Here is a 14987-nt window from a genome sequence, read left to right as displayed (position 1 = left end):
GGTGCTACTGTATTCTACATCCGTAAACTTGAGCGGTGTCTGCCAACTGAGCCCGATCAGTCTGTCCTGCCTGAAGGAGATCACCCCAGCTGCTGACTTCACCACAGATGTGCCACACGGAGGCAGCCTAGCGCGCTCATCCCCCCTCCCTTAAATTTGAAGATGGGCCGACGGCAGCACACCTTTGGCTTCAAGACAGGTACTGTGAATTACGGACTGCGTGGCTTTATTAGGAATCCCGCTCTTGTGTGGCTGGCCGCAAGCTTGTCCTCCTCTAAGTGTTAAGGCACTACTTGATTAGCGATCCACTGCTTGGGTCATTACTTAGTCCCTATCGGGACTGTAAACATAGGAAAGGAGCGCTAGCTCTCTTCCAACACTTAGATTATCCGCTATATTTAAATGTGCATATCTTCAAAAGTATACATGTGCTTCTTGTCGTTTTGGTCTTCATTTGTTCATATTATATGAAGCTATTTCTCTAAACCTTGCGTGGAGTCTTTTTATGGTGTATTCATTGTGTTACTATGTGTGTGTTGCACAAATACTTTACACATTGCCTTTCTTCATAAGCATGCCTGCTGTGTGCCAAGCTACCGCAGGGTGAGCACATAATGTGTATTTGTAAAGCACATGTTCGCATTAGTCCACTAAGCCTCTAGACCGGGCTCCTAGCTTATCTCAGTGTTGTATCTAGCTTACCCTGACTAGAGTGGTGGGTTCTGCCTGGTTTGGGTGTATCTCTTAGTCAACCAGAATCCCCAGTTCTAACAAATGAACTCTATATTGTCTCTATTGGAATATAGCACGTTACAACATGTGCTTTTACTACGTGGTGGGTAACAATGCAGTCGTTACAACAACTGCGTTGTTACAACGCAATGCCATTTCTACGCAAGCTATTACATCGAATTGCAGTAGATGGCACCGTAACATAAAGAATGTATAATTTACTGTTCAACTCCAGCCTACGCAACAGTAGGGAAGGTGTTGGAATAGTAAATTATACTATTCCTTATGTTAGAGCACCATCTACTGCAAGTCGATGTAATGACTTGCATAGTAATGGCATTGTGTTGTAACAACGCAGTCGTTGTAATGACCACATTGTAAAGGCATTGCGGTCTAATGACCACAATGTAACGGTTGTTTCCCCTCTATTGTCTTTAAAGGTCATGTGACCGCTTTGTTTCAGCTGCCCTTCACGCACTCATTCTCACACCCTACCGACCCCTGAGATAGTTACAAAAAACAGGAACATGTCATAACAGGCTTGCTAGTTACTAATAAATGTATTATTTAATGTATGTAAACTTTTATGATTCGATTGAATCGAATAAAGTTATTTGAACTGAATAAATCAGGCTGCATGAAGGGTTTGTTTAGATTCATTGGATGGTCGTTTTAAAGCACCAAATGCCACCAACTGCACTTCTATGCGCTTAAGTGCATTTGCAAAGTAAGTGTTTTGTGGTTTACAGTACAGCGCACAGTACATTAGCAAAACCCTCCATGGTCTTCATTACCTTGCAAGGTCACATGACCTCTTTGTTTCAGCTGCCCTTCACTCATTCATTCTCACGCTACCCCTGAGATAGTTACAAAAACAGGAACACGTCATCACAGGCTCGCTGGCTACTAGATGATCATTGTAAATCGCCACATGCCACCAACTGCACTCCTAGGCACTGGAGTGCATATGTATAGTAAGCGTTTTATGGTTTAGAATACAGCACACAGTATATCAGCAATCCCCTCCATACTCTCCATTGGCTTGCAAGGTTATGTGACTGCTTCGTTTCAGCTGCAATTCGCTCACTCATTCTCACCCCCTCCCCACCCGTCAGATAGTTACAAAAAAAGAACCACACCTCACATTGGGCTCGCTTGGGCTCGCTGGTTACTTCTAAAACACGCTGTGGGAAGGAATTGTTTCAATGAACTGGATGGTCATTGTAAAGTTCCACATGCCACCTACTGCACTCCTAGGCGCTGGAGTGCATCTGTATAGTAAGCGTTTTGTGGTTTACAATACAGTGCAGAGTACATCAGCAAAACCAACCATGGTCTCCATTAACTTGCACGGTCACATGACCGCTTCATTTCAGCTGCCCTTCACTCACTCATTCTCACCTCCCACCCCACCCCTGAGATAGTTCCAAAAAACAGGAACACATCATAACAATCTTGTCAGTTAGTAATAAAACAGGCTGCTGGAAGGGCTTGTTTCATTTCACAAGATGGTCATTGTAAAGTGCCACATGCCACCAACTGCAGTCCTAGGCACACAAATGAAAAAGATGCAGTAAATATCAACAATGCTACTTCAAAAACCTTCAAAACTCTTTTTCATCTGCCTAATAATGCATCGCAAGCTGAAGTTAGGCTGGAATTCTGTCTGAACAATCAGCTGTACGTACGAAAGGGTCATGCAATTAAAGTCTGGAACAGAATAAAAAACGACCAAGACAATTTAATGTACCTGTTACTGTGGAAAAAGAAACTAAAGGAAATGGCAAATCATCTGCCTGGAAATATCTGGATGCGGCTTTGGAAGAATTTGAGGTTAGGGCGATTTGGGACTCCACCATAACTCAGGAATCATTTAAGAAAGTTATTAATAAAATAACAGATCACTTATCGTTGATAAGTGACAAAGCCACCTTCGCTAAAAGAAAACATGCATGGCCTATCATAAATGGCTTCTCAAAAAAGGATGATACAGCAATATCTGGTCACGGCATGGTCACTGAAAAACAAACACATTTTTATTAAAGCACGATTTGGCGTACTGCCGGGTCTATCCCATGTAACACCTTGGAAAAAACTTGAAAAGGACACACTATGTAGGCTGTGTAAATCTGGGGAGGAAAACATTATCCATCTATTGTGTCTCTGTCCTGAATTGAAAAAGGAAAGAGTAACTATACTAAAGAGACTATTTAACTAAAGAGGGATAAGGACATGCAGACAGGCATTGATTCGATGTCTTTCTTCAGATGATATACTCATGAAATCTGCTTTGATAAAAATTTTATTAAAAGTATGGAAAAAATTAGAACAGCAAGAAATAGGATACTAATAACGATTATATTTTCTTCTTAAAGTCTTAATGTATGAATTTTATCGTAAACATTTCTTTCATAAGATGTATAGAATTTTAAGGATTTTTTGCTATTTAAAGTGTATATCATGGATTACTGTATGAATTTGTTTTATTGTAAGATTTTAATTAATCAAACAATAAAGATATCTATCTATCTATCTATATATATCTATCTATCAGTCCTAGGCACTGGAGTGCATCTGTACACTAACCGTTTTGTGGTTTAGTATACAGTGCACAGTACATAAGCAAGCACATGGTTTGTTATGTTTCAGAATAAAGGTTAAAAGCAAATGATCAGTAAACGTTTACTGCAAGAAACAATAAACAAAGCTATTTTCAACCGACAGCACCCCACCTTTGAGATGTAGGTTTGGTAAATGTTGATGCCAGCACCCAAGTAAATTCACATTGCTCAGCTATTGAAAACTACAACCTACCACTGGCACCAAAGCAGCAGTTTATACATGCAAAGTCTCTTAGCCCAGTGGGGACCATAATAATAACCGTGGTAAAAAAAAAATCAATACCATCACGTAATACTTTAAGACTGAGGTATCTAAGTACTGCAAGAATGTATTACTGTTACACAAATTAACAGGATTTATTGTTATAAACCTCAGAACGTCCAAAGGCAGAGTTAGCTCTGTCAGGATCCGGCCATGTGACCCAGTGTTAATAGTACAATGGCCTAATAAGCTGTCTTCCCACTTTCTTGCAATGGCCTTGACATCTAAGTGGTCATTGTAAATTCAATTCACTGACTGGAAGGGAGGAATGGTCGGATTATACCATGTTTATGTCAAACTAGATAGGCACAACCGTTCAAGCTAGCCTGCTGATGATGGGTTTTACCCCAAAACCGGCCCCAGGATGCTTGTTTCCGGTCCACGGTAGACCTGGCTTGGCAGTTCGTGCTGGACTGTTCCATTGAGGCACAGGGTCAAGACTGATTTCTATATAGCTGGCTCTGAACTGGGGTGGCAAGTGAGATAAATATTGTGGTTAACAAGGACCCCCTGGGTAATGCTATATTAGACTCCTAGGGCAGGGTAAACAACCTGTGTGCGAAATTGCCTAGGCAGTCAGAAGCTTTCAAATAAAATAAACAAGTAAGGAACCCAAGTCAAGGACAATTGAATAGCTGAAGGGGTGATCTAAAATCATCAAATTTTAATAAAAACAAGCATATATTTGGTGTGAACAATAAACACATACAGTATTCAATGATAATAACAACTAAATGACACAATACTAAAAAATCACAACCAAGGAGTTACATTTAAAAACAAGATACAGTATCAATTTATAAAAGGAACACCAATCATAGGGGTGTCCAACCGAAATAACAATACAGTACTCGACGCGCGTTTCGGCGAATTAACGCCTTCTTCAGGAGCCACAAAGCAATCTGATGTGAATATACGTAGACTGCGATCCTAAAAAGGGTATGCTGTCAGGTAGAAGTTCATATAAATGCCCGAATAGAAAAACGAATCTACAGAGTGATATCTCTGAAACTGGATATTTCTTATATGGTGCTGCCGAAAGCGATAATCACGACATTCAGACCAAAGCGATTAAAAAACCTCAACAATGGAATTGTGATGTTCGAGTTAGGTTAATTCCAGTTAGAAATGATCCAACCAGAGTGGAGTTTTCAACTGTCAGGATCCGTAACGGAATGTCGGACCTGACATCGGCAGGATATGCCCAGTAAATGCGCACTCTATAACGCGAATGATGCGGCTGTCCGGGTGTCGGGTTGGATCCAGTTAGAAGTGATCCAACCAGAGTGAAGTTTTAAAATGTCAGGATCCGTAGCGGGATGTCGGACCTGACGTCGGCAGGATATGCCCAGTGAATGCGCACTCCGTAACGCGAATGATGCGGCTGTCCGGATGTCGGGTAATGACCTGGGTGGATCATTTCTAACTGGAATTAACCTAACTCGAACATCACAATTCCATTGTTGAGGTTTTTTAATCGCTTTGGTCTGAATGTCGTGATTATCGCTTTCGGCAGCACCATATAAGAAATATCCAGTTTCAGAGATATCACTCTGTAGATTCGTTTTTCTATTCGGGCATTTATATGAACTTCTACCTGACAGCATACCCTTTTTAGGATCGCAGTCTACGTATATTCACATCAGATTGCTTTGTGGCTCCTGAAGAAGGCGTTAATTCGCCGAAACGCGCGTCGAGTACTGTATTGTTATTTCGGTTGGACACCCCTATGATTGGTGTTCCTTTTATAAATTGATACTGTATCTTGTTTTTAAATGTAACTCCTTGGTTGTGATTTTTTAGTATTGTGTCATTTAGTTGTTATTATCATTGAATACTGTATGTGTTTATTGTTCACACCAAATATATGCTTGTTTTTATTAAAATTTGATGATTTTAGATCACCCCTTCAGCTATTCAATTGTCCTTGACTTGGGTTCCTTACTTGTTTATTTTATTTGAAAGCTTCTGACTGCCTAGGCAATTTCGCACACAAGTGAGATAAATAACCATGATGGATTCAACCCAGATCTATGACTGGCGGTAAGTGTCTGAAAAGTTTCAGCTCTACGTCCATCATCTCCTTGTGTTTGCTTTGTTTGCGCTACGTTCCCATGAGGCACAGTATGAAGACCGATTTGCATATAGCTTGGTCTGAACTGAGTTGGCGAAGTGAGCTAAAGAACAATGGTGGATTCATGGCTCTCCGACCATCATCTACATGTGTTTGCTTTGTTCGCCCTAAGTTGGCAGGGTATGCCCAGACGTGGTTCCCTTGCTCACTTTGCCACTGGATTCAAGATAGCCAGGCTGATGAGGGGTGTTACCCCAAAACCGGTCCCAGGATGCTTGTTTCAGGTCCAGTTAAGACCTGGCTTGGCAGCTCGGGCAGGACGGTTTCCATGAGGCACAGGGTCAAGACTGATTTGCATTTAGCTAGGTCTGAACTGGGGTGGTGAAGTGAGCTAAATAACAATGATGAATTCAACCCAGATCTGTAATTGGGGGTGAGTGTCCGAAAAGTTTCAGCTCTCCGTCCATCATCTCCTTGCGTTTTCGATATTATTCACTACACACATGGGCTCACCACTCACTCTACTCTCACAAAGACATATGACTAACCTCACACTCATACAGGCACACCACTCATTCTACACCCTAAAGTAATCCCTTCACTCTGAACTCACATTACTCACACAGGCAAACTCCTCATTGTATACTCACAAAGGTACACTCCAACCCTTCACACATAATAGTCACCATTCATACTGCACTCAAAATACACTTTGCTCATCCTGCACAGGCTGGAGACTTCTCATTCTCACACAGACACACTACTGACCCTCAACTCACACAGTTCACCCTGCACCTATACAATCACTTCATCATACCCTTCTATTGACTCTAGCCTCCTCCAGCATCCATTATACACCAACCCTGCACTCACTGTAACTTCAATGTCAAAAACACACTCAAACAGGTATACTGCTCAATCTGTCCTGAATTATGAACACTGCTCATGTGCACTCATTCAGGAACTACTCTCACCGTATACTAATACAGACATACCAGTCTCCCTGTTCTCACAAAGGCACACAACTCATCTCGAACCCAGGCAGTTTCATTGGGGAGGACCAGATACAGAACAGGTCCTTCAAAGCCCAACCTGTAGTAGTAGGAGTGCTGTCAAGAAGAGTCCATTCTCACCCCTTTCCAAATCCTTTTTAGGCTGAGGTGGGCACAAGAGTAATTGGAAGTAAGAGACATAATGAAATAATTTGTAAGTAAATGAATCTTTAATAGAGTAGGCAGTGAGGTAGAATAACGTCAGTACGGCAAGCAGGTAGTAGGCAAACCTAGCAAACTCTAGGAAGATAACATTACAAACAAGCATTGGCATAGCCAATAGGTCTCGCCTTTGGGGCCTTATAAGTGTTTAGCCATGCAACAGTTGATGTTGTTGCACCAAGGATATTGTGCTGCATAACTAAATACTTATAAGGTCCCAAAGGCGAGACCTATTTGCTATGCCAATGCTTGTTTTTCTTTGTTGCAGTTTTGTATAGCGCTAACTCGACCTGAAGGAACTGGAGGCTCTCTACATGAGCACCAGTTACATTCATTTTCTATTTAAGGCACGGGCAGATTACGTGATATGTCCAGAAACACAGGATGGTAAGCTGACGCAGAGACTAATAGCACCGATAGTGTTTTAAAGAGAGCAAGCTGTGTTTGTTTATAAGCTAAGCCTGTTATCCTGAGGGGTTTTATCACTATAAAACAAATGTCTAACAACACAACAGCGCTTGATGTAATGGCGGCTTTGTGCAGTGTACTGTGGGTGAGAATTGTGTAATCTTCGAAGTGCTCCACTTCTGCTCCTTTGTGTCAATGACCCTAACACAGATGTCCAGCGTAGAAATTGCAGTGGGGAGAAAAGTCCCTGCATGCAGGTCCCACCATTCACAAGAACAAACAAAACCTTCGGTGCCTGTCACAGTTTTGTATAGCGCAAATTTGACCTGAATGTATTGGAGCACTATACATGAGCACCAGTTACATTACACATGGTCACATTCATTTTTTTTAAGGCCCAGTAAGATTACGTGATGTGTCCAGAATCACAGGATCTTAAGCTGACGCCGAGACTAATAGCACCAATAGCGTTTTAAAGAAAGCAAGCATTGGAAAGCTGTGTTTGTTTATAAGCAAAAGCCCTGTTGTCCTGAGGGGTCTTAACCATTAAGAAAGGATTTAGCTAGATATTCAGTTCAACATTTCTGTCTTCTTTGTGTTGTATCTCGTTACAGTGAAAAAGACAAGGAACATAGAGATACCACCCTTTTTAAATAAAATGGCTATACACAGATATAGATATCAAAACATATATTTTTTTATTATTCTTGTTTTGTATATATATTACTCTTTTTTGCGTTATAGTTTATCTATATCATTCAAATACAGTCATAATTATATATCCATAATACATGATAGACGCAAGGATGATGGAGGCAGTGCGGCAGGTGTCAACTACGTGCGTTTCGGCATACGTGCCTTCATCAGGTAGCCGTCTATTGCACATATATGATTACAAGCTTGCATACAGCATAGGTCCAAAGGATTCTTTAATTATCCTTTGTTACGCCCAGTTGGTGCAGTATAGAATATTTCGCACATGGATGGCAAACTGCGCAGATACTTTTTGGTGTTTAATCCATTATTTGTTTTTTGAAGCTACAGAGACAACACTTCGGATAGATTGTCACTCACTAATTGGGTTCGCAGCTGTGTTCTGATATAATGTTGATAAATTTACTGAGGCCACACGATGATGTTATAGACGATACACCAAAAATATATAACCGGCTGTCAGACCAGGGAGGATAGTAGTCTCTTTCCTCGTCGTGTAGGGCCTTCGCTTTCACCCGGGTATTTAAGCATAAAAAGGAGGGGTCTTATAAGTAGAAACCAAACGTGGAACAACACAATAGCGCTTGATGTAATTGCAGGCTTTGTGCAGCGTACAGTGTGTGTGAGTGAGAATTATGTAATCTTCAGAGTGCCCCGCCTCCGCTCCTTTGTGTTGACGACCAAAACACAGATGCCCAGATTAGAGATAGCAGTGGGGAGAAAAAGTCCCAGCGTGCATATCACACCATTAAGAAGATCGAACAAAACCTTTGGTGCCTGTCACAGTTTTGGATAGGGCAAGTTCGACCTGAAGATATTTGAGCGATATACATGAGCACCAGTTAGATTACACACGTTCACATTCATTTTCTTTTCAAGGCATGGGACGATTACATGAAGTGTCCAGATCACAGGATCTTAAGCTGACGCCGAGACTTATAGCATTGATAGTGGTTTAACGAGAGCAAGCATTGAAAAGTTCCATAGTCGCACAGTGCACCCCTCCCAAATACATTCGACCCCCCCCCCCCCAATTTAAAGTTTACTGTGTTGCTGCTAAGCCGCGCTGTGCATGCCTGGAGTAACACAATCTCACAAGCGACGTGCTGAGCCAGGGAAATTCTGGTACCATTTAAATACAAGCATGGGTTCCAGTGAGTTCCTGAGCAGGGGACAATGGCAGTGCGAGCAAAGCGTGCACCCTGCTGTGTCCGCCGTAGCAGCCGCTGCTTGAGAAAAGGTGAAGCATGCGCAAAGCATTAGCCATTTGGAGGCTGTAATTTATTTATGGCACAGACAAAACCAAAAGAAGCTTACATTGCCTAACTTGTATTGGCTGAATAAGAGACTCGCGGCAGCTCCGTGCACATTGCTGTGGGAATGGGAGTTCAAGCAGGGTGTGGTGGGGGAGAGAATGCACAGGGAAGCGGAAGCAATGATGCGCGATAGAAGGCCATGAGGTGGGATGCGGCGGAAGTGATGGGGGAAAGACACCAAGCAGGCCGCTCAGCCGCGAAAGTGAAAGCGCCAGGATTACGGCTCGGCAACAAAAGTGAAAGCAACCGTGAGCAGGCAAATGGAAACAAGCGCACGCGGTCGTGCTCATGCTAATTGAAAACGTATGGTCCCTGCGCGACGCTCCTTCCTCCCGCAAGGTGGATACCACCACAAGCACGAGTGTGAGGAAAAGAGCTATTTCTAAAGGTCATCTCCTAGAGGAACGCATGCGCGCTGCCTAGGCGAGACCTAGCAATGGGGAGACTCCCTTGTAGTACACCAGAGACAAGAGGGAATTGAATCTGAGAGAGGTATGCAAAGAAAAAGACTGCCCATGGTGAATAACTGTCATAGACTACAGCGACGGTTTAACTGAAGATAAGAATGCCTTAACTGTGAGAGACTGCTGCACTCACAAAACGAGATTGCAAGGAAAAAAACAGTGCCAGGGAAGTCGAAGCGAGGGAACAAGAGCTGAGACACAAGTGTGCAAAGAATAAATAACTGTTCAGAGGGAGAGACCAGGAAGGACAGTAGTCAATAGTGTCAATAGTTGACAGAAGAAAAACAGGACTAAGACAGCATTTTTTATGAGACTCACACCAACTTATTAGCAGTGCCTGGCACAACACTGAGTAAATATGTGTAGCAGGTGCCTATTTTTATTTTTATCTGTTTGAGTGTTTTGTAAAGCCCCAATTGTGTTTTTTTTATTATTGAGTTTTCTGCTTACGCTGAAAAAACAACAAAGTAAAAGCAAATCAAAAGTAAACAATAAGTAGCAAATTATAGCATACGTAGACAGAAATCACAGCGTACATCGTGGTGTCATAGCATTTGTCGGGGTACATAGTTAGGAGTACATCGCAACCTACTGATCTTGGCATCGTATATGCAGCTCCTGTTAGATTAGACATTGATCACCTATGTGGAACCATAATACTGGATAGCTATGGGGGGATTGGCACATCATCCATAACCATAGTTTGCAATAATAGTATTAAATATTAAATAACAAATTTACACACACATCTGGCCCCCCTCACAATGGACATTCCGTGTGGCACATATATCCTCCAGTGGGCATATCATTACATGAAATCTCAATCTTGAAAACACATTTCACTCGTTTACATTTGGCTCCCTCCCAGCTAAGTAGTTTTGTTTTAGTCCCTATTAGCTTTTAGTGTGATTCTGAGGGGGGAGCAGCTCACTGTATAATTTGGTTTGGGTACTACAAAATATCATATCTTTTCACCATTCTGTCATGGTGGGCACCAGACCTCGGAACCATCACATCGCTATCCTACATTTCGCGATCAGCAACCCCATATCAATTAGGCAGCGGGAGTCCTTTTTTATGTGTACTGAATATCACAATAGCGCCAACATTGGGTCAGGGGGTAATGTAAGTTTCGTGATTTCACTCAACGTTTGAAATACCAGTCTCCAAAACCCAGCTACACCAGGGTAAAGACAGGCCACATGCATGAAATCACCTAAATTCGCACCGCAGCTATCACAGTCTGCCGAGTCACAAAAGCCATATCTATGCAGTCGGGCTGGCGTATAATAAACTCTATTTGAGGAACTTAAAATGTATTAGTCTGTGCCGGCCATGTAAAGAAATACTAAGTGTTGCTCTGCAGCAGTAGCCCCATGTTTTATCATCTAAAGCCCTTCCCAGATCACTCTGCCACTCCAGTCTGGCTTTCGTAAAAAAGTTCTAACTGTACCCTTGCACCAAATTATAGATGCTTAAGACTATCCTATTTGGGGTGTCCGAACTCAATATAAAAGAGAGGGGTGACCTCAGGGGGTTCCACGATTTCATTGGTCAGCTGTTTGCGAAGAGCTTGATGTCTCACCCTCTAAAAATGAAATCTCACTAAACGGGAAACTATTCGTCCCTCAGCTTCGACCTCGTCCACCTCTCGAGCGCTGCCCTCCAAAAACAAATCTCCAATTTTAGTAATATTGAGAATTTCTAGTGCAGTGGCCACCTCCCTTTCTCTGTTTACCGGCAGCCACTGGCACCAATCCAGTGGTGTCAGAGGTGAATATAGAATAGAGCTCGCCTGTCTTTTCAGGATGTCATGCCATGCATGCACAGTGGCATTGATTGTGTCTAGAATTCCAGCGCGCTTGCTAGGAGCTTGAAACATCCGGGTTGGTAATGGGGACGGCATTGCCTACCTTCTCTATATATATGTGTGAAGGAGTTGGTGTACCCAATAGTATGCGTGCGAACACTGGGCCTCTCTGTAGTGCAGCTCCAGGTCCGGATCTCCTAGACCGCCCAGGGAATAAGGGAGGGTGAGGATCTTCCATTGTACACGTGGCTGCTTACCTGCCCAAGCCAGTCTCACCAGTAGTGTTCTGATAAATTTAAAAAAAATGTGCTGGCAAAACCATCGGTATATTAAGAAATACAAATAAAAATCTAGGTAATACCCCCATCTTCATCGGGGAGATGCGGCCCAAAAGAGACAAAGGTAGTCGAATCTACCTTTCCATGTCTTCCTCCAATTTAGTAATAGCCCTGCCATAGTTCCTGCTGCTTACCAAGTCAGCGTACATATGGACTCTGATTCCCAGGTATTGTGCCGGATCTTCAGTCCAGGTGAGGGGAAAGTCAAACTCTATTTGCTTAGTAGCGGGGTCAACTGAAATATTGGGGAGACAGCCATGACAACGCGGGCTTTACACCACACTGCCATTACGACGCTGCCATCACAACGCAAGTCGTTACAACGACTTGCGCTGGAGGGCGCTCTTGGTAAAGGAATAGTTTTATTTTCTATTCCAACATCTTCCCTACTGTTACGTGGGCTGGAGTTGGAATAGACAATTAAACTATTCCACAATCCAGCGCCTACAGCGCAAGTCGTTGTAACAACTTGCGTTGTAATGGATGCGTCGTAATGGCAGCGCGGGGTAAAGCCCGCGTTGTCATGACATACATCCGAAATATTGTTGATGTGGACCAATTAATTTTAAGGCCAGATAATTCCCCTTAGTACTGAGGACAAGTTGGTCTCGGGATTTCTGATGTATAGTAGCGTATCATCTGCATAGGCGGATATTAACAAATTGTATCCCGAGAAGCAAATCCCTCTCTGTCCATGATATTCCCTTAGGCACACACCAGTGGCATAAAGCTCCAATTGTTACCTTTTGATAACCATAAAGCGCCTTGTCAGAGTGGGCCAAAGGTGTTTTTTCAGATTCTGATGAATTCCTAGCTGCTCCAACACATCTGTTAGGCTTGTGCCCTACCATTGGCAGGCATCTACACCCTGTACTGAACCCAATGACGAGGGTCGTTTGGGGTGGGGTTACACATATGACCCAGTCAGATTGAAAACTGCCTGATCTGATAAGAGACAGAAAGAGATAGTATGAAATTGTAATGCCTATCTAATTACAAACCCATGGCTGCTCAGAAAACTGCTTGAATGAAGTTGGAGAGAGTAGGTTGGGTAAGTAAGCCTCGAATCCTTTCTGTGGTGTTAGCATCCCACTACGCTTGCACTGAAACATGTAGGAAGGTAAAACAAATGTCAATTAACTGGACTGCCCACTAGTGTAATCAACACTGGTGTTCCTTGTCTTTTAAAAAATGTTTATCTTTCTACATTGTACTGCAAGAAACAGGTGCTGTGAATTATTTATGTGGCTTCTTGGAGAAGCGCTTCACACATCTGTCATTTGTTGTGGTATAAAGCAATTTAGGAATTCATCTTCTAGGCAGTGGTGGCTGGCATGTGTTTCGGGTGCTGAAGCAGGCAAAATACGGGTGGCATAAAAAAAAATGTTTTAAAAGGCACTTGCCTTGTTGACTGGTCACACGACTTCCTCCTCGCTCGGGTGTATTCGCTGCTCAAAGATCCAAATACAGGAAACTACACTATCCATCCAATTCTGCCGCTGCTGTCATGCTGTGAGAGAAGCATCAGGACTGGAGCACTAAAGAGCACTGGAGGCCTCTGCTTTCTGTAATCCAGCTGTCTAGGGCTCGAGTCGGGGGTCCACGCGGGTGGACGGCGTCCCCCCTGCCAAGAAGCTAGGCCCCACAGAAATGTGCTGAACGTGTCCCGGTGTAAATTTCCGACACCGGGACACGTTTAGCGGGTGATGTCATGAAGTCATTTGCATACTATCAGTCCCCCGACTTCTTTTTATACGACTTGTGCCCTGCAGCTGTCTAAGAAAGCTAGGTTATAGAATTAAAATATGCACATGTCTGTCTGGCCGTCGCAAGACGCCAGCCAAAGGGACATGCACACTTTAAACATAAGTGCTCAGCTCCCTGCCTCCACTCAGCAGCTATTGCCCTGCCACGTCCTGACACTCCGTTCAGGAGTGTCAGGAGTGGTTGCAAAAAATTAAAATGGTAATAAATAAACGTTATTACCATTTTCTTTTTAAGCTGTTATAGGGTATTTTTTAACAGAGCAACGCTCCTCCTCTCTCGAGGAGTCACCCCTTCTTCTAGGACCTCCTTTCCAGCAATGCTCTGATTTTGCCAAGCTGAAGCTAGCCCGTGTCCACCACTCCTTCAGCACTGGCACTGTAATCTCCTGCAGAACCCCATTCCTATACCAACGTCACACTGCAACCTAGGTTCCCTAAAATATAACGTAGTGCGGTCTGCAGCAAGCATGGTATCCTTGAAGGAGTAGCGGGAAACAGAGAGCCTAGTGTGATAAGTAAATAGCACAACTGAATGGAAATAATGCAGATTCAAAGCTAATCATGCAAGTATCCCAATCTTTGAGCCCACTCACCAGAGAAAATGTGTACCAGATAGAGAATCATACATGTATTTGTGAAACACACGTTCATCCAATCGGTTTGTTGGTGTAATATTCCAGATGCTTATTACCCAACTCAGTGGTATACATACTCTGGTCACGCTGTTTATTTTCCGTAGGGGACTTATTTTTAACTACAACAAGACTTCACTTCTGCTCCCATTCAGCTATCCTGGTATTGCTAACTCTGTTTCCAATATTTGTTTTATGTGATTTGTTTTCACAAAGTGCTTGTAGTTACCCCTGCAGCGCTCCTGCCAGTTACAGACTGGAACTGTAATTATTAAGACTAATGTTGTGCAGAAATCACATATGTGTTCAACGCAACAGGACGCGTGCAGCTTTCAAATGTGCGCAAGGAGAAAAGTTTAATATCTCAAGATTTCCCATAAAGTGTATTCATTTAATTTACCTAAGAACTTAAGAAGCAGACAATTATATGGAAGTTATTTTCAGCTCAATTTTCGTTTTCAGCTGGGCATTTCTCTACCTCCCCAATTAAATCAGGTTGAACAGAACACTATTTTCTGAGAACACTGAGGACTTTTGCAGTCCCAACATCTTTCAAGTACAATCACCTTAACAAAAACAGCTTGTTTTTTTTGTAGGCTTATTAGAAAATTTGTAGTAACTGCACAAACATATTAG

The sequence above is a fragment of the Lissotriton helveticus genome, chromosome 9, assembly GCF_964261635.1.
Source record: "Lissotriton helveticus chromosome 9, aLisHel1.1, whole genome shotgun sequence".
Lineage (NCBI taxonomy): Eukaryota > Metazoa > Chordata > Amphibia > Caudata > Salamandridae > Lissotriton > Lissotriton helveticus.
The sequence above is the reverse complement of the archived record's forward strand: the minus strand, read 5'-3'. Positions refer to the sequence as shown.